The sequence below is a fragment of the Pleurodeles waltl genome, chromosome 1_1, assembly GCF_031143425.1.
Source record: "Pleurodeles waltl isolate 20211129_DDA chromosome 1_1, aPleWal1.hap1.20221129, whole genome shotgun sequence".
Lineage (NCBI taxonomy): Eukaryota > Metazoa > Chordata > Amphibia > Caudata > Salamandridae > Pleurodeles > Pleurodeles waltl.
This window is the reverse complement of record NC_090436.1, coordinates 388,156,010-388,177,857: the sequence shown is the minus strand read 5'-3', so window position 1 is coordinate 388,177,857 and position 21,848 is coordinate 388,156,010. Positions and strand designations below refer to the sequence as shown.

The following is a 21,848-nucleotide window of genomic DNA, read 5'->3' as shown; positions in this document are numbered from 1 at the left end:
TAGGCCCCAAGGCATCCTGGGACACCCCCCACCCCAACTTACATCCACTAACTGAAAGGAGTTGGATTTAGCACAATGAGTGCATTAAGGGTGCAAGAAAGATGCATCCTCCTGTGCCTCATGTGACTCTCAGCTGGTACACAAAGTATTTCTCAGGATGTTGAGGGAGGCAGGTAGTTGGCAGGTAGTAAAAACGTCTAGGTTTCTTTTGGTTTGCAATGTTGTGAAGCTTGATGCGGCACCAAAGGACAAGATATCTGACCATATGTGTTTAGAGGTTTGCAATGTGTTTGTATGCAGTTGGTTGATGACTGGGTGAAACGTGGTGTGATTGGTGATTCCGTCCTGTGGTGTATGAATGTGGTGGGCGTTGAATGGCGTCAGTATGTTGATGTTGTGTATACTGCTGTGTTGGATTGAGCTCATGGCTGGCCATATAAAGTCACTGTATGTGGTGCATGAAAGGTGTGTGAATGGCCCAAAAACTCATTGGTACCTTGACATGGCTTTAAGGCTCACCTCCAGTAATCATGGGTTCAATATTCTGTTATTAGTATTTGCTCTTTGAAGCTTGCATTTATGGTGGTGCCAAACCCATCTGGTTTAAGTGTTTACTTCTATAATGGATGTACTCGAAGGAACAATAACAATCCTTCACATTTCTGGGCCTTTAACATCCTGAAGTGTCCAGTTTGATGTAACTTGCATCGTTTCCACTCACTTTTCCGCAAACTTCAAAGTCTGACTAAGTGGCTAAGATAACACATTTTCTTTAAATTTTGTGTGGAAATGCTCTGCAATCTGTGGCGATCCACATATTTTCAACCACCCAGCGTCCCCACATTTCTTCACATAAAATCATAACTCAATTTGTGTGGATGGACTTAGCGCCTATAATTTGCACCTTCTCCATGCACTGCTAATACTATTTTATATCACTTGTACCATATAAAGATAATACTTTTTATAAAATAGCTTTGACATTGCAAATCACATCTTGTGAGTGAATATAGTGCATAGTAGAATTGTGAGTTAGTTAATGTAGTATTGCTACCAAGTTAAATACACTGTGTAAGGAGGTGCATACGTTCTAATAATTTTAAGTTGTGGCTTCAATTATAAATTAAAGGTATAAAGTAATCATTTTTAATTTGTATATAGATTAAGTTTGATTTATAGTTAAAGAACAAATACAGCTATATTAATTATTCAAGGTATAACTATAACTTAAGAATTTGTAATGTTTGTATATTATAAGTTTGGTTTGTATAGAATGGATACATAAAGTTTTCTCATCTATAACAAAGTTTTAACCTTTGTTTTTGTCATTGAATTTCAGTGTTTTTTTTTATTTTTAATATACATTTGTTTCAAATTGTAGAGTACACTGATATCGACTGGAGTGTTAAGTGGAGGAGTGTGGCATACAGTATACTTTCAGAGTATAGTATCCTACAGTGGAGTAGAGTAGCATGTGGTACAATGGAGTGGCGTACAGTGGAATTGTGTACAGTGGATCGTTGTACAGTAGAGTAATATAGAGTAAAGTGTTGTACAGCGAAGTGAAGAAGAATGGCGTGAGATAGAGTGGAGTGGTGTAAAGTGGAATGGCATAGCGTAGAGTGGAGTACATTGTTATACAGTGTAGTAGCATGTTGTACAGTACAGTGACATTGGGTACATCGGAGTGGACAGGTGTAGTGAAGGGTTGAGTAAATTGTTATAAATTTGAGTAGCATGTTGTACAGCAGTATATTTGAGTGGAGAATAATAATCAACATATTATACTACGAGTTTATGCATGTATGGTTTATTTATGCCATAGCATTTTTTCATGTGTATTAGTTTTAACCAAATATATTTCACCAAAAACAAGATGTTTTAATGTGGAGTGGAGTATTGTACACTGGGGTGTAGGTGTAGAGTGTGGGTTGTACAGTGTAGTGTAGGGACATAAAGTGAAGTACAGTGTTGTATAGTGGCACAGAGTGAAGTAGAGAGTTGTAGAGTATAGTTGCATAGAGTGGAGCGTTGTTGAGTGCCACAGATTGGGGTAAAGTGTCATGTAGTGAATTGTGTAGTGGCATAACATAGAGTGCAGTAGTGTGTTCTAGAGTACAGTGGCATGGAGTGGCGTAGGATACAGTAGAGTAAAGGTTGTGGAGTAAAAAGATGTGTTGTACAGTGGAGTGGACCGGTGTGTTGTACAGTGTCACAAAGTGTTGCAGAGTGAGTACAGTAGGATGCCATAGAGTGGATTAAAGTGTTATACAGTGGAATGGTGTGGAGTAGAGTAGAGTGCAGTGCAGTACAGTATGGTCGAGTGGGACAGACTGCTGTGGAATTGAGTGGCATAGAGTAGCATATAGTGGAATGGAGTAAACTGCAGTAGTGAATTACAGTGGAGTAGTGTCTCATAGAATAAAGTATATTAACAGGGGTGGAATGGTGTCTAGGGGGTTGCATAGTGTGAAGTGGAGTGAGGTAAAGTGCTATAGAGTAAAGCAGAGTGCTTTACAGTGGCATTGAGAGGAGTACTTTGTTGTACAGTGTAGTGGTATACAGTGTAGTGTGGTACAGCGGAGGGGCATAGACTGTTGTTGGAGTATAGTGTTGTTGAGCCGAGCATAGTGGAGTGGTGTGTAGTTGGGTAGAATGGAGTGGTGTAGAATGGAGTAGCGTACAGTGGCGTTCTGTGGAGTGGAGTGGAATATAATGGAATAGCATAGAGTGGAGTGAGATAGAGTGGAGTTACATAGAGCGGAATAGCATAGACTACAGTGTCGTACAGTGGAGTGGCGTTGTCTGCAGTGGCATAGACTGGGTGGTGTACAGTGGAACAGTGTACAGTGGAGTAGGGTGGAGTGGAGTACATGACATACAGTGGAGTGACATACAGTGGAGGGCGGTGGAGTGGTGTAGATTTGGACTAGTGTACAGTTGAATGGCATAGAGTGGAGTGCGAAAAGTAAAGTAAAGTGTGGTAGAGTGGAGTGGGATAGAGTTGAATAGCTTAGAGTTGAATGGCATAGAGTAGAATGGCGTTCAGGGGAATAACATATAGTGGACTTGTGTAGAGTGGAGTGTGGTACTGTGGAGTGGCGTATTGTGCACTAGAGTCTGGTACAGTGGAGTATTGTAGAGTGGATTGGGATAGAGTAGAGTGTCGTACAGTAGAGTGAGAGTGGAGTGGTGTATAGTGTAGTGTGGTAGTGTAATAGTGTACAGTGCAATAGCATACACTGCAGTGTCAGAGTTGAGCAGCATACAGTGACGTGAGATGCAGTGTAGTGGCATATAGTACAACAGCGTACAGTGTAGTGGCATAGAATGGAGTAGAGTATAGTGAAGTGGTATACAGTGTAGTGGCATAGAGTGGAGTGATGTACAGAGGAATAGTGTAGAGTGGAATTGCAAGATTATAGATGGTGTAGAGTGGAGTGAGGTAGAACAGAGTGGCATAGAGTGTAGTGTTGTAGAGAAGAGTGGACTGGCATAGAGTGTAATAGCACAGAGTGGCGTACCGTACAGTGGAGTTGCATACAGTGTAATAGTTTGGAGTGAATTGCTGTACAGTGTAGCGACATACAGTGGAGTGGTATACACTGGACTGTCATACAGTTGAGCAGCATACAGTGGAATAGTGTATAGTGGAGTGGCGTACAGTTAAGTGGCATACAGTGGAATAGTGTTCAGTGGAGTGATGTGAAGTGGTGTACAATGGAGTGGCAGACGGGAGTGGTATACAATGGAGCACTGTAGAGTTGACTGGCGTAGAGCAGTGTGAGATACAGTGGAGTGACAGAGTGAAATAGTGGAGTGGCGTACAATGGAGTTGGGTACAGCAGAGTGGTGTAGAGTGGAGCTGGGTACAGTAGAGTGGTGTAGAGTGGCATGAGGTACAGTGTAGTGGCATGGTGTACAGTAGAATAGTGTAGACTGGAGTGGTGTGGAGTGGCGTACAGTGTAGTGGCATAGAGTGGAGTGTTGTAGAGTGGAATACCGTGGAGTGGGGTAGAGTGGAGTTTGTTAGACTATAGTGGTATACAGTCTAATAGCATACAGTGGAGTGTTGTATAGTGGAGTGGCATACAGTGGAAAAGCGTAGAGTGTAGTGGCATAGAGTGTAATGGTATACAATGGAGTAACGTACAGCAGAGTGGTGCAGAGTGGAATAACTTTGCTGTTACTGGCACAGAGTGTAATAACATAGTATGGAATGGCATATAGTGGAATAGTGTAGAGTAGCATAAAGTGAAGTGTCGTACAGTGGAATGGTGTAGTGTGTGGTAGGGTATAGTGTATTGGTGTGGAGTAGCATGGAGTGGACTGGCATACCATGCAATAGTACACATGGGGTGTCATACAGTGGAATAGTGTAGAGTGGATTGTGTACAGTTTAGTGCCATACAGTGGGGTGGCATACACCGGATAGTCATCTAATTGAACAGCATAGAGTGCAATAGCATGCAGTGAAGCAATGTGTAGTGGTGTGCAGTGGAGTGGAATAGCATACAGTAGATCAATGTAGAGTGGAGAGGCATACAATGAAGTGTTTTAGAGTGCACTGGTGTAGAGTGAAGTGAGGTACAGTGTATTGTCAAACAGTGGAATAGCATATAGTGAAATTGGTGTATAGTGGAGTGCTATGCACTGGAGTGACATACAGTGAAATAGTGTACACTGGAATGGGGTGGAGTGGAATATCGTGGAGTGGAGTGGCATACCATGAAGTAGGGTACAGTAGATTGTCAGAGTGGAGTGAGTTACAGTGTAGTGCCGTACCATGAAACAACTTAGAGTGGAGTCATCTACAGTGTAATGGCATAGAGTGGAGTGCAATACCATAAAGTGGAGTGTTGCAAAGGTAGGGGGAGGGTAGAGTGTAGTGTATTAGGCTATAGAGGTGTGTAGTCTGTGGAGTGGCGTACAGTGGAGTGTTTTTGACTGGAGTCACATCCAGTAGAATAGCATAGAGTGTAGTGGTGTGGCACAGAGTGTAGTGGCATACAGTGAAGTAGCATACAGTGGAGTGGTGTACAGTAGAATAACTCTGCTACTGGCATAGAGTGGCATATAGTGAAACAGGGAAGAGTAGCGTAAAGTGGAATGTAGTATAGTGCAGAAGCATAGAGTGTAGTAGAGTAGAGTGGATTGTCGTAGAGTAGAGTGGCATAAAATGGAGAGATGTACAGTGTAATACCATAGAGTGTAGTTGCGTATAGTGGAGTGGCGCACTGTGAAATACCATACAGTCTAATGTTGTACACTGACGTAGCATACAGTGGACTGGCATAGCCTGGAATAGCCTAGAGTATAGTGTCGTAAAATGGAGTTGCATACATTGGAATAGTGTACAGTGGAGTAGAGTGGAGGGCTGTAGTGTGGAGTGGCATACACTGGTGTGGTATAGTGGGGTAGACTGGAGCGGCACACAGTTGCTTAACTTGGAGTGGCGTCAAGTGGAGTGGCATAGAGTGTAATAATGTAGAGTAGACTGTCATTGAGTGCAGTGGCATACAGTGGAGTGGCTTAGAGCGCAGTGAGGTAACTGAAATAGATGCAGTGTAAAAGTGTGTGAAAGGATGTAGAAGTGATGGGGCAGGAAAATACATGTGTAAAGGGTCATTTTCTGGTAGTATGTGTGTATAATGTAAGTAGTGTTAAGGTTATACGTTTTAAAATACTTAGTTATACATAGTGCCACGGTTACCATGGTAAGTTTGTGGTATACTGGGGTACATGCACATGATAAGGCAGTATGTGATAGGCTAATGGCTGTGTTTATTAAACATAAAACCCAGCCATGTAGTTTTCAGCACAGTTTGGCTGTGTTCTGCTCTTTTCTGGGTTAGGGTCTTAGACATAGCTATGTATTACGTTTTATTGTTGATCTCTATCCATTACCACTTTATTAAATTGTTAATAAGTAGAAAAATGTATTTACAATTTTCTAAATTTTCACAGCAGTTTAGAAAGAACTTAGCATTTTAAAAATTGTGTTCAGTAGTGCTGCAACTTGTAGGTATTACCCCAGTGCTGCATACACTTTTTGTAAAGCTTTAAATACGTTAGTACTGTGTACTAAACTATATTCGTAAAGTGTAGGGCAGTACAGAGTACTTTTAATTTTGTAACTTTTTTTTTTTAATTTACTTTCAATACCGCAGTATTCCATACATTTGTTTTTAAATATACAGAAACTTTTTAATATTTTCTCAACCTATTACCACTTTAATAATGTGGTAATATGTAGGGGAAAATATCAAACCTAGCACTTACCTCTAAGTGTGAAATACAGAACACAGCCTAACGGTACTTGAAAATAACATGACTGCTTTAAACTTTTGTAAAGGCAGTCATTTGCCAAACACATAGGGCTGGGTTACAACTTCGGCTAAGGGGATTACTCTGTCCCAAATGTGACAGATAACCAGCCCGCTGAATTATGAGTCCATTATATCTTATGGAACTCGTGATACGGCGGACGGGATATCCGTCACATTTGGGACGGAGTAATCCCCTCCGCCAAAGTCATCAGCCTCCTCAGGGAGCGCATCTCCGTCCTAAGTGCTCAAGTTGTGGTCCTCCGAAGGCATCACCCCTGACTCTCACATCTCCTCCTTCTGATGACTTCCTGTATATCCCTCTCTCAGCCAATGGGAATCCTCTTCTGGCCATTCTGTCTCAGGTCACCCCTCCTGCAAATGGAAGTCCTTTGTTATTGTTGTTGCTTTGACCCGGGTCTCGTCCCCAACATCACGTTGATTGGTCTTTCTTTCCTCTAGGTTTTTCCTATGGTGGACTGGCGGAGAGCGACCAGAGTCGATCTTAGGTAAGGATGGGGTTAGGGAGGGGTTTTCTGCACAAATTCCTAAACCCACAAACCATTAAGTGCATATTCCAGAAGACAGGATGCTACATAGTCAGTCTATTTTCACACACAGATTGTATTCTTCACTGGGAGAAGTAGACAGAGGCAACCATGTTGATCTCCTATTGCTGCCTAAGCAGTTGGTAAACTGAGAACACCACAACACAAACATTTTCAGCAGCAAAAATTAAGTCATAATCATTTGTTACATTGTTTACTATTTTTACACCTAAATCCACACATTTAAAGCCCTACATAATTGTAGAAACCATTTTACTTCTCAATTGGTAATTTGGTTTCTATGAGTTCAGTGGCAGTCTGTAGCACAAAATGCATATTTATGACTCTTGCTACACCCACAAAATGCGCAGAACACCACTGGATAAATTCAGAGATGTTCTCTCCAAACTTTCAATGTACGGTCTTATTTAGCAGTCAGTGGTAGCAGGGCATCTGGTAAAAATCAGCAGATTCTCCATCTACCCACCTCTTAGTTCCTCTGCCTGATTCACAGGTGGAGGAACAACTTTGTTTCTCACTTGCCAGCTGCTGCAAATCCATACGAACTGCAACAGCTGCAGAGATTTTTAATGAGGCGACAAGTAGCTCAAACTTGAATGGCAAAAGTAGTGGAGTGGCGCAGAATCATGGTGGTGTGAAGATGAAATTACGTGAATGGGAGAAACTATCATGCAAAGAGATTAATAAATGGTGGGAACTTTTTACCCTGAAGAAATATGTTGAAGTGAACAGAATCCCAAGAGGCCTGCGAATTGGTATCATGCCCAGTCACCAAGATGCAAGCAGTGCACTGTTGGAAGAATGGGGTGCACATATCTTGGATTCATCAAAGGGATTAGTTTTGATATTAATCAAACATGTGGAAATAGCATTGAATAAAATTCAGATTGAATTGAAGGCTTTAGAACAAGAAATTGCGGGCATAAAATTAACTGAAGAAGAAAGTAAAATCAGGAGTGAAATGGCTTCAAAAATTCAACAACATGAGGAGACTGTGAAAACACGCAAACAAACTAAATTTCAAAGGGACAAAAGTGACTATGAAGAGGGGAGAATTTACACCTTTGCAAGGAGATTTCAATATGCAAAGTTCAAGGAACAAATAGATGTATCCCAAATTGAAAAATCGGATAAATCAAGTAATGAATCAAGGTCAACTGATAATGAATCCAGTGAAGGAGAATCAACCTCAACAAATACACAGGGAGTAAAATTAACTTTGTTAAATGAGATGCGCCTCGCCCTCCAACAACAATCCAAAGATCAGCAAGTCAAAACAAGAGGGAGAGGAAGAGGACGAGGCGCAAAAGGAATAAACCCACACGAAGGGGACAAAGAGGGAAGACAAAGAAAAACCAGGGCTCAAACAGCGGCAACTTTCAAGAGCTAAATATTATTAACCTTTCCACCAGAGAAATGTCCCAATCGGAGGAATCTGTCCTAAAAAAGGGGCTACAATTCTGTCCCTCTACAGATTTGGATTTAGTACAAACACGCATAGACTTTTATAAGTATATACGCAAAATCAAACTTGCCAAAACCTTTGCGGAAACTAAAATGAAAGAGAAAAATGATCCACCAACACAGGAGTATGACCTTACTGTGGGAGATAAAGAGACGTTGATGAATCTGGTGAATTTAGATCTGGGAAACAAACCATTGGAAGTTACTGAAATAGTTAAACCCCTTTGGGGCGGGCCTGACAGATAAAAGACCACCTTCCAAGTTTTACCCAGCACTACCAGCAGGGAATAAAATAGATTTATTTGCGGAGATGGTCATTCATGATCTTTATAAAAAGAATTGGAATAAGAAAGAGGAGAACTTAACCATACCAGAGAAAAAGGCGCTGCACAGACTTCAGATGGAAACAATGGTTGAAATCAAACCTGCGGACAAAGGTGGAAACATTGTAATACAAAATAAACAGGATTATGTGAAAGAAGCGATGCGGCAATTGTCGGATAAAACCTGTTATGCACATGCTACTGGGAACCCAGTAATAAAACTGAAGGAGGAAATAAATTTGTGTATTTTAAGGTGGGAAGATCAAGGCCTCATTGATCAAGTAGAGGCAAATTTTTTGTTAGTGGAACACCCTGTAACTCCAACAATATACTTCCTCCCTAAAATTCATAAAAATTTGCAACATTCACCAGGTAGACCTATAATATCAGCCAAAGCATCTCTATTAGAACCTATGTCAGAATACATAGATTTCTTTCTAGCACCCTTGGCAAGAAATTTGAACTCCTATTTACGTGATACAGGAGACTTACTGTTACAATTGGAAGGGATACCTTGGCAGGACACCTATAAATTAGGTAACAATGGATGTAGTTTCGCTGTACACGAACATTGAACATCAAATAGGAATCCAGGCATGCAAATTCTTTCTCAACCAAAGGAATATACGTTTTTATCAACACAATGAGATGCTTCTGGAAATGATTAACATTTGTCTAACAAATAATTATTTCTTGTTTAACCAACAACTGTATCTGCAAATTAAGGGCACGGCAATGGGTTTTTCTTTTTCTCCCAATTTTGCGAATCTGACGATGGGATGGTTTGAACAACGAATAGCTTGGGCAGAAGAAAACGAGATTTACCAGCAAAAAGTAGTGACTTGACTGAGGGTTATTGATGACCTTTTTCTTATCTTGGATGGTACTGAGTCAGAATTTGATGAATACTTTAAGATCTTGAACTCTAATGTAGCCAAACTTAATTTCACCTACGACATCAGTGCGACACGTGTGACATTTCTAGATACAGAAATGTATGTTAAAGAGGGGACAATTCAGACTTCATTGCACAGGAAAATAACAGGTACAAACTCCATATTACATGCTAACAGTTTTCACCCACCACGAACAAAGTGGAACATTCCCTATGGTGAATTTCTACGAATAAAGAAAATCTGCTCAGAGCCGGAAGAGTGTGAGAAGCACTTGAAATTAGCAGAGGAGAGATTCCTGGCAAGACAATATCCGAAAAAGTGTTTAGCTCTGGCACAGAAACGTGTGAAACAATCATCAAGAGAACAACTAATTCATGGAGGAAACCAAGCCATTAAACATGCCAAACAACAACAGCTGAGGTTCATAACAACATACTCACAGAGTGCCACACAAGTTCGTAAAATCTTGGAAAACCACTGGGCAATTTTACAAATGGACCCAATAGTGGGGGAAATCATGGGACAATACCCATTAATGACTTTCAGAAGAACAGCAAACTTAAGGGATAAATTAACGCACAGCCATTTCCAGACTACAAAAGCAAACTGGTTACAGAAAACTGGCTTTTGGAAGTGCAGCAGCTGTAAGGCATGTAAAATTGGGGTGAATAAGAAAGAGTACTCAACAAATACTGGCACAGAGAGAGTGATACGTAAGCACTTGAACTGTAAAAGTCGATTCACAGTATATGTGATTGAATGTCCTTGTGGGTTGAAATATGTTGGCAGTACCATATGTGAGACTAAAAAGCGAATTTTAGAACATATTCGAGCAACTATCAATATAGATAGGAGCTATGCAACAGCGAGACATATGGAACAGAAACATGATAGCAAGTGGGAACTCATGACATTCTATGTAATTGATCAGGTACTAAAATCAGAACGTGGTGGTGACAGAGAAAAGAAATTGCGTCAACTAGAATCCAGACATATACTTGATATCCGATCTCTCACCCCGCTAGGTTTAAATCAGGATGAGGAGTTATTTGTACACCTATAAGGGTTGTCATAGCTCATAAGATGTTGCCATTCATTTATTTTATGTCATTTCCACCAATTGATAAGATGCTTTCTTTCCCGTTGTCATTTGTCAGATAGACATACAATTTTGGCGCTATCAATATAAATTTACTGAAGGAATAATACCCAAACATTAATTTTCTTACATCAGAGGTGCAGGATTTAGTAAGGGCCTTGTTTAAAAGAAACTTTGGGGATTGTGCTATTGTAGGTAACATGCAATACATGAATATGAATCCAATGTGAATATAAATTAAAAACTAATGAGGGCCCCTATATTTTGTTAACACACCTCAGAAATTGTTTTGAAGTCTCCATTAGTCGCTGAAACAAGATTTTATGACATATAATTAAAAATAATTTGATTCAATGAAATGCTATAAACTACATATACCAGAATGCAATGTGGAACTCAGTGAAAAACACCTTGGATTGTAGTTAAAACACTGTTACAATTTGGTAAATATGTATATAGAAAAACGTTTAATTTTTCTTTGTTAAAGTATATATATTTAGTGATGTTATGGAGTAACCCTTGATAAGTGGTGTAACTTGAGTATTTTTTCTGTTACTTTGGAGTACTTTATTTAAAGCGCCGAAATTAGCACACAGGAAACACCTGTGAACAAGGTCCGGGGAGACCGAAACGCGTCAGGGGATTCCTGTTTGTTTGTTTATGATCTCACTAATGTATTAAAAGTTAAGGTATTTTTGGCACAACGACAGAGTGCGGTTTTCTCTTGCTAAAACAGAAAGAGAATCTTGTTTTCTGAAAATATGGTTGTCCTGCCTCAAACCAGCACCACCGGAGAATTAAGTGCGCCGTAACACGCAGATCAGGACATCTTTGCTTTCATATATATATATATATATATATATATATATATATATATATATATATATGTATATATATATATATACATTGAGATTTACTATGTTTTATGACGTTCTGGATTTCTAGATGGTTGTTAAATTGTTAAATATCCATATTCCTGTGGGGAGAGAGATCTAGAACGTGAATATGTGAAAATCAATAGAACTCCTGCATGTGTGAGATTTTCTGAATGAAGGTATGATCAAGTGTAGCACTTTTCTTGATCAACGGTCCTCCATTGTTGGTAGAGTTGTATATTAGACTAACTGGTCTTTAGCCATGGTTCACATGGCCATGAACACAAAGGGCTTTGTAGGATACAGATGTTGCAATTTGATAGCCATACGGACTTGGGAGGGCATAGGTTATGTGGTTGGGTGGACCCAAGTGTGGGAAGTGTCCTGCCATGGTGTTTTGAGTTTGCTGTTGCTTGCTTAATAGATTATTGATGGGCCAAAAGTAGATAGCATTGGTGTAGTCCATGAAGCAAAGCCCTATTGGATTGCTTCATTTGATGGAAAGCCAGGTGAAGAAAGATTTGGTGTAAAATCCTCAAGTTAACTTGTAGAAGGCATTTTGTTAACCTGCAGATGGAGGAAAACATGAAAGCTTATGATCACTCTGAAGTTATTTCCTAAATTTGGTTGATTTGATTTTAGGTTATCACATGTCCTGGGGCCATGTTAAGGTAGAGCTGTAATTAAATGCGGCTCTGCAAGAGAGTTGAGCTACAGATTGTTCTGCAACAGACCCAGTGATCACTTGCTTGGAGTCAGTGGCCAATGGCAAAGCTGTCCAGATCAGAATGTTTTTCCAGCTTTTGAATGATCTGCTTTTCATTCGCTTCGTTGTATCAGGTCTGGATGAATTACCTTATGAGCTCTTTAAGAATCTGAGAAGTTTTGAAAAGAGACAGCACTACGCCAAGAGAAAGCGACTGACCAATGAGGTGCAAATTAATATTAAGAAATTATTTAATCCAGTAGAGCACCTTGACTACTGATGTTATTTAGCCTCTAAAATATTTGATTGTCCATTGTGTCAAGGCTGAGAAGTCCACCACCATTAAAATCAACAGTATTTCTAGGTTTTTCTGAGATGACAATAAAGGCAGATTAACTATGTTGTTGACTGGAGTGAAATTCTATTAGTCTATAAGAAAGAAGGTTTTGTTCCAGTAGGCCAAAAGACTGCTTCTTCAATAAGCTTATTGAGGAACAGTCCGTCTAAATATTGGTCTATAGTTAGGTACATATGCTGGGTCAAACCTTCTCTTCTTTAGTATGTTTTTGGCGCAGGTGTTTTTAAATAGTCAGGAAATCCTCAGAGGAAGGGAGAGTGGGTGTTTTAGTCAAATAGCAAAAGAGGACGTGAGGAGGATTTAAAAAAATATTTTTGTGAGGCAAGGGTCAATTGGAGAGATAGATATAATTATTGCCTTGATTGGCTATAAGATATGCCTTGATTAAACCAGTAATTGCATAAAGAACAGTATGCTTAAGAAGCATAGATTAAGTTGTGGGACGGTGCAAGTAGGTATGGGTGTTGGTGGTAGCGGAGCAGGATCTCCAGTTAAATTGAGATCCAAGAATATTTACTTTTTTAACTAACTGTTTGGCTGCTGAAGGAGTTGAGGAAGGCTATAAAACCTCACAAACTACAGTAGGTATAGTTTTGAAATAATTTTTGGTGGGTAGGTTTGAGGCCCAACAACGTAGGCTGGCTTAGGCTGTAAGAATAAAAAGGTGACAGACAAGCAAAAGTGAGTTAAGCAAGGGGCACAAATGAAAGTTATCAGGCCACAGAGCAAAATAAATGTTGTAGTACCCTCACAGGCCTTTAATGGGCATCCACCAGACAATCTTGGCACGCTCAGTAAAAAGCAGCCTATGCTGTTTTTGGGAAAAAATGGGGCAGGAACATATAATCGCCAAATATCAAAAAAGGAAGCAGGGAATGTTCCTCAGGAATACGTTTCTTTTATCATGCTCCATGTTGCTTGCCATGGGCATCATCACCTATGATAGTCAGTCAATCTAGGGGTTATCTAATCCAGTGAGGACAGGAAAGTTGGATGAGGCAGAAGGAGGTTGTGTTTACTGGTTACATATGACTAAGGCCTGGGAAACTACTGTAGATAAAGGCTTTTATGTAAATTTCAGTGGGTGGGTGGGAAAACCAGCAACGTAGGCTGGCACTGGCTAAAACCAATAAACAGATGAGAGGTGAACAAAGGGAAGGTAGGGAAAGAGAACAATTGGAGTTTAATAGGGAACACAGAAAAAAAATCAGTGCACTATAGTTTAAAGGGTTTCGCCCTTTAAACTAATGCCATCTGCTTTAAGTCTGTCAAACCTTAATTACCTGCATCACAACTGGTGATTTGATCAATGACGGTCCAACAAATGTAACCTTTTACAGTTCCCACTGCAAGGCCTTGCTGGGTTAAAAACAGGACAAACAAAATAATGTCTGGCAGCTTTACTTGTAAGAGGTCAGTGTTATGCCCACCACAGAAGGATAAAAACTGGTCCCAGAACCTGTTGCCGAGACAGGATGTCCTCCCAAAGTACTAGCTTGATTGGAGGACAGATGCCTATGTTCAGGAGTTCCTGGTATCGCAGGATGGGACAATTAGGATGACGTGGGCCTATTTTCTTTAGAACTCAGGGCAGGAGATGTTATAATGCTATCTGTATTTAACCACTGACTCCATCTTGACCACTGATTCCATTTTGTGCTGTGCTTAGCTTCAGATGCTTATTTTCTACACTGAACGTGTTTCGCTTCTTCTCACCATCACTGGGTTGCACCGTGCAGGAACATACCATGCAGGGGATGTGGACTGTAGATGTGATAAGACAGTATACGGAAAAGTACTGCTCCTCTGCCTCTGGAATGCGCATCGGGGCAGGGCCTTTTCCTTTGTGTGTTTTCAACGCAGACCAAGTACAGCCAGTCGTTGAATTTCATAACTTACGCAAAGGGAGGGGGAGGTTGTCAGAACCTTCCTCTTGGGTTTAAGGTATATAAGATGGGGAAGCTTGGCACTGAGGCAGAATGAACTCATTTTGGGGGTAGACGCACTGCCCAGAACAAAATCCCATCAGGGAAGCTTCTCCTGTCTCAGCTGTCCAGAGTTCCACAGCTTGACGTTGGCACCAGGATGATGTTGTTGGATTCGATCCCCATGGAGATTAATTTATATTCTTAATTATCTGGCATGGCTGTGCACATATATTTATTCATTTATTTTTCCCTGCATACATATTCATTGTTTACGCATTGTACTTTCTTTATGCCTGTCATTGTTTAACTACTGTGAGTACTTTAGCATGATGACAGAGTACCTCAGAGCAAATGCAGCCCAACAAGGTCTCATAGTAAGAAATGAACCTTTCATTTTCCAACATGAAAAGACTTTTAAAAAAGACTGGTCACTTATATCTTGGGATTGTACCCAGGATTGGCTGATTCTCATCATTAAAACGGCAACACGACTATAGGGGAATTAAAGGGTGAGAAACTCACCAAAGAGGTTCACCTAAAATCATACCTATCCACACGGACCCTTAAGAAACACTTTGAGGAATTAAATCAAACAATAAGTGAATATGAGGTATACCTTAAGCAAACAAAATATAAAAAACTTAAGAAGGACGTAAGCAGGTTTGTGCATGAAAAAGTATGCCCCTATATCAGAGAAGACTATGGCCCTCATTACAACCCTGCCGACGGCGGTATGATGGAGAAAAGTACTGCCAACAGGCTGGTGGTACTTTTCCCCATAATATGACATTGGCGGTTTGGCTCAAGCCAAACCACCAATGTACCTCTCCGTCCACCACGGCAGTGCCAGCTGCCGGACTGGAGACTTCAGTCTCCGTCCAGGCAGCCGCCTACCGCCATGGTTTTCGTGGCTTCCTTACCGCCACGAAAACCATGGCGGTAGGCACTATCAGTGAATTCCTTTCCTGTCACTGATAGGGGTCTTCCCTGCCTCCCCTCCCCAGGTTTCCCCTCAAACCCCCCTCCCACTCCAGATCCACCCCCAACATACATGCACCTTCAAGCACCATCGTACACACTCATACACACATGCACCCACACATGCATACATCCATTCACACACACATCCATACACACTGAGATACATGCAAGCACACACGCATTCACACAACACAACACACCATACACTCACTCACATCCACACATGCACACACATATAACACGCAATACACCTGCATTCACGCACGCACAAACATACACACACACACTCACACACACAACACCCCCACACCCCTCCCCTGTCGGAGCACCCGACTTACCTGTTGTGAGGGTGTCCTCTGACAGGAGACAGGACAGGGCGCTGCTGCCAGCAGCAGCGTCCACCAGCAGAACACCGCCAGGCCGTATCATGTGTCATGATACAGTCTGCGGGGGTCTACTGGTGTGGCAGCAGCGCCACCTTACCACCATCCGCCACCATGGCCGCAGCCGGAATTCCGCCATCCTTCTGGCGGAATTTCAGCTACGGTCATAATATGGCAGGCGGCCTCAGCGTTAGGCGTTTTTTACCGCCAACATTATAATGAGGGCCTATGTCCACTCAGGAAGGAATCCAGAGTACAATACGGACTCTGACTCATCAGACTCAGGCTCCAGCAATTCCGACTCCAACATGAAAGGACAGTTTCAGGGGAGGTGGAATAACAGAAGGAACAGGAGAGCTGGTTTTAGAACAGGGAGAGAATGGTGCACCTATCCAGCCCCCTATGCATTAGGTCCCCCACCACCCCACATGTATCCTCCTAATTTTGAACATTGGGAATCCCACGGTGACCAATTTCTACAGTACTGCACTTCTTTTTTAGGAAGAGGCCAGAGACGCCCAAGGGGCAAATCAAAGAGACAACCTCAGGTCCAATGGGCATCCGACCAAGATCCAGGGAGGATGACCACATGGAGCATGACAATAGAGAGTACACCATGTCCGGACAATCAAGCAGGCCCAAGTAGTTGCAGTCTAGTTGTAAATCTCAGTGACATGCCATTGACTGACGTACAGAAAGGATTCCTTGAGAAGGGTTTGGGTTTTGTCCCAACACCCCCCCTGGACAAATTCAGATTGCGCATTGAATTAAATGATTTCATTAGGAAGATCAAGCTAAGATCCTTTTTTGAAGGTCAGCCACCAGCAGACAATTTAGCACTGGGGGACACAGGTCTACACAAAAAATCGTCATTCACACCTCCCAACACTTCTATCCCAATAGAAATCCTCACCTTTGAAAAAGCGGTTCTGAAGGATATCAGTGAGATTAATCCTAACACTTTGAACGTGTTCTATAACACAACCAAGAATGAGAAAAAAGCCATACAGGAACTAGCTAACAACAACAACATAGTAATAAAACCAGCAGATAAGGGAGTCGCTATCGTAATCCAGACCTTAGAAAACTATCATACAGAATGTTTAAGACTATTGGGTGACTATTGGTTGACACATGTAACTACGGAAAACTCAGGGAGGACTCTACTGATTTCCTAAAGACAAATATCCACAACATGGTGGAGAAAGCTTTAGCACACAACTGGATTTCCCAGAAAGAAGGAGATTTCCTAATTAATAAAAATTCAGTAACTCCTTATTTCTACACCATCCCCAAAATTCACAAAAACCTTGAATCACCTCCTGGTAGACCCATCGTATCAGGTATCAATTATATTTTGGAACCTCTGTCCCGTTTTGCAGATGTGTTTTTAAGACCCATAGTCCAAAACACAGATACCTACCTTAAAGATACAAAGGACGTACTGTGTCTTTTGAAAGACAAACCTTTTGATCCAGCAAATGAGATACTAATAAGACTGGATTGTGGAAAGCCTATACATGAGCCTTCCTCATCCTGACACATTACACATAATTGAGGAGGTTATCTTTGACTTAGATTGGGACTACTAAATACCACAGAATGTGGTTATGGAATGCTGCTTCTGGGCCCTAACCAATTTTTTTTTGAATTTGAGAAAAATGTGTACATTTAGAAACACGGGACCACCATGGGAAGCACCTTCGCTCCGAGTCTGGCCGGTCTCTAAGTCCATCATCTAGAGAAAGAGAGAAACCTAAACCCCACCAATCCATCCAGAGACAACATAGTATTGTGGACAAGATATATTGATGACATATTGGTTATCTAGAAAGGGCATGAGACACAAGTGGTGAAATTTTTAGAGTGGTTAAACAGACAGGACCACTTCTTGAAATTCACTGGCACAATGAGCAAGGAACATTTGGTCTTCCTGGATTTAAACATTATAGCCACCAATGGTGCTCTTAAAACAACCACCCGTGAAAAACCAACAGCCAAAAACTGTTTACTCCTGTTTAATAGTGCTCACCCCCGCCATCTGAGAAAGAACCTACTGTTTTGACAATTTCTAGGATTGAGAAGGAATTGCTCAGAGATATCAGACTACAAAAAACAAGCCCAGAGACTAGCATCTAAACTGGAGGCTAGGAAATACCCCCCAAGAATAACCAACTGAGCCCTGAAGCGAGCTCGCAATAACAACAGAGAAGCCCTTCTGGACACCCCTCCCCAAAAAGAGAAGGAGGAAAGACCGATATGTATAACAACATTTGACATAGCCTCCAATCAAGTAAGCAAGATCATCAACAAACATTGGTGCATCCTCAATAGTGGCTCATTAAATATTCCTAACCCCATGTCTTCACATAAACAGGGAAAGAGTCTTAGAGACATACTTGTACACACTGCCCACGCCATCTTCGTAGCAAACCAGGAGATATCAACTACCTACCACTGCCCAATGGACATTATCCACATGGGAACTGTAGTGTGTGCCATCTAACAAAGGTCACTAAACAGGTCACCTCTAACGACAGCACAACATGGGACATTAGAGATTTCTCCAATTGTAACACTCAGCGAGCAGTATACATGATCACTTGTCCATGCAACCTACATTATGTGGGGATGACCACCCACAAGGTTAAGACTCGCATCTGCGAACACCGTAGTAACCTGAGATGTGGACGGGCTACGATTAAAATGTCCACTCATTTCAAAGAGAAAGCACACACAGTGGGGGATTACCAGTGGGTTATCCTAGAACACCATAAAGAGATTAACTGTGAGTCTACACTGTTAGAAAAAGAACAACAATGGTTTATAAATCACGCACACACCAATTTGGCCTCAATGAGAACATATCTTGGCGCCAGCTGACGAAGTATTAACATCACATTAAACATTAGTCGGATATACATTTCCTGAAATGAATGGTACACCTAAGCAACGCAAAAGGTCCTATGCCCATCTCATTCCTTTACATTCCATAATGTCACAAAGAGCAAACCCTCAACAATAACTATTAGCCACACACATATACGTCACCATCACAATAAGAAGGGAACGAGTAACCCTTCATTAAACACAAGAAAGAAACTTCCAAATAATTATCAAAACGATATGGGAATCCCCAGTTCTGCCTCTGTAAGCCCATGAAGCCCCAATGACCTCTGTGCAATTACAGGCACCAACAAGGGATACCTACTTTTAGGGTCCTTGCGTACCCCCCTTCGTTCCACGGGAGGGCGCCATCTTGGGGAAGTTAGCGGTGTAGCATTCCACACTTTAGCATGACGATATGCAACAGCTGCTGCACATTTAAACTCAGCTCCCATGTGAGCATTCAAGTTTCAGACCCCGGGGAGGTGAGCATTAGGTACAGAGCGGGAGTGTTGCTTTGAGGATGTAAGTGCCTTTTGAACATTGTTTACAGGGCGCTACAGATATGATAAGATGAATTGATTCTAAAACTTTGCCAAACCTTTAGAGTGTGACTACAAGCACACACCCCTCCCAGAGGAGCTATGATATGAGAATACAAATACTACAAAGTAGGTTACGTATGCACCACGTGTTTACATGTTTAAAAGTTTTAAATGTAGTATGTCTTGAACTGTTGATTGTGAGACTACTTTAGTCCCTCAGTCCTGATATTTACAAGTACAGTTTCCCACGAGTGGGGTGCACTTTGCAAATAGGTGGCACCACACCCACAAACAACATATTTAGCGGCCCATTACAAATGGGGGCTAAGATAACTGTGCCTCTCTTGTATTTCCTCAGGTATCAATGACTGACACCATAAATGATAGGTATCATCTTATGACACCACATTAGTAAGGTGAATTGCACCATATCACAGAGCATGTATTATTTATGCTTTCATTAGAGGTAGTCAAACAAGAAGTGGCACCAGGGAGTCCACCTTGGTCCTGAAGAGGAGCCTAGGGGTAAGGCTCCGAAACATGTAGACTAGGAAGTCAGGTACATTACATCCACCACTTCCGCAGCCCCTTTTTAATCATACGACCTCCAAGGGATCTATTAAATAATTGGAATTACTAGGAGACAGGTATTTTGAACTCACCCAAGACCCCACCACTCCTATCTCTCCTGTGATTCACATTGATGAGACTACATCAGTGCTCCCACGTATCCTGTAGGTTGTAGCATGCCCGCTCCGTAGCAGAACGGGAAGAAACCCAATGATGAAGCATGCCACCAAGGGGTAACCCTGGTGAGTGAGGGTTTTTCTAACAGGAAAATCCTTTTTCCTGTCCATCCTGTGGTAGTTATTTTAGCCGGGCCTCTTTTGTAATGTTATATAGGCTATAAGGAGACAGACCCAGCCCAACAACCTCCTTCTCCCTCTTTGTTTTTGTTTATTTAAGCATTTACCATGTGTTTTACTGCATTCAAGTTAAATGCTCATGTTCATATTTTCGTGTGTTTTATTTTGATATCTGGGAGGTGCCTTAATAAATTCTTTACTGAAACTAGGAGTGCTGCATTCCTTGGCATAGTTGTCATCTTAGTTTGAAGCAAAGCAGAACAGATGTTGCAGCAGGAAGGCATACAAGAGTCCCTCTGTCCATTCCAGCCAGAATGTGCCTCCAACCAAAAGCTTTTGAGGAAAGTCTGATATGCAAAATTGTTGATTATTTTCTTGACAGTGGCAAATAGATCTATCTAGGCTTCTCTCTACTGGTCGAATATGCCCTGCACGCCTCGGGATGCAGATGCCATTGTGATCTGCCAAAGAATGTCTGGTTGGTTTGTCCAATCTGGAATTCATAGAGACTGTCAGGTGGTTGATAGCCATAATGAAGTTTTGCTGTTCAAGCTGCCTCAAGACGTGCAGAGCTTCTTGGTAGAGGCCCAAGACCCTACTCTGCCTTGCTTTTTGACTGTAGTGTTGTCAGTGAGGACCTGCACAACCCTCTCCTTAATGGGGATGGCCAGTAGCTCCAGTAGGCTGATGTGGAACAGACCCTCTGCTAAACCCCAGTGGTATCCGATTTTCACATCTCCAAGATTACCATCTCAACCCAGAAGCAATGCATTCACCACCACTGTCAGCTCCGAGCGGGGTTGGGAGAGTGGCTTGCTGCAGGACAAATTGTGATCGGTCAGCAGCCACTGCAAATCTTGGGCCATCTCTCTCAAACCTGGATGGATTTCAGGTTTCACTGCAGGGGTCACATGTGCCACTTGGCATAGTTGACACAGGAGTTGCATGTGCCACTTGACATAGTTTAGCAACACAAAAAGATGATGTACGGAGTGCTGAACAATGATCGTTCTTTTGCTCACCATGCCACCCCAGTTTGGACCCAGCCATATGCAAATCAGTCTTGACCCTCTTCCTCATAGGAACAGTCCAGCCCGAACTGCCAAGCCAGGTCCTCTCTGAACCGGAAACAAGCATCCTGGGACCGGTTTCTGGGTTTCACCCTTCATCAGCCAGGCTAGCTTGAATCCAGTGACACAGTGAGCAAGGGACCCACATCTGGGCATACCCTTCCCACTTAGGGCAACTTTAGCAACACAAAAGGATGATGGACGGAGTGCTGAACAATGCAAACACTCACCCCCAGTCACAGTTCTGGGTTTAATCCATCGTTCTTTTGCTCACCATGCCACCCCAGTTTGGACCCAGCCATATGCAAATCAGTCTTGACCCTCTTCCTCATAGGAACAGTCCAGCCCGAACTGCCAAGCCAGGTCCTCCCTGGACCGGAAACAAGCATCCTGGTACCGGTTTCTGGGTTTCACCCTTCATCAGCCAGGCTAGCTTGAATCCAGTGGCACAGTGAGCAAGGGACCCACGTCTGGGCATACCCTTCCCACTTAGGACGACAAAGCAAAAACAACAAGTGATGGACGGAATGCTGAACATTGTCAAACATTCACCCCCAGTACAGTGATCTGGGC

The 21,848-nt window shown here is 42.0% G+C and overlaps 1 long non-coding RNA gene across 1 annotated transcript in view; it reads left to right on the top strand.

Moving 5' to 3' along the window:
• The window catches only part of LOC138284491 (uncharacterized), a 192,779-nt gene that overhangs the window by 44,148 nt on the left and 126,783 nt on the right, over positions 1–21,848 (top strand). Inside the window, exon 2 of the long non-coding RNA XR_011201403.1 lies at positions 6,789–6,835. This is a non-coding gene — a long non-coding RNA (uncharacterized lncRNA). The remainder of the gene's footprint in view (positions 1–6,788; positions 6,836–21,848) is intronic.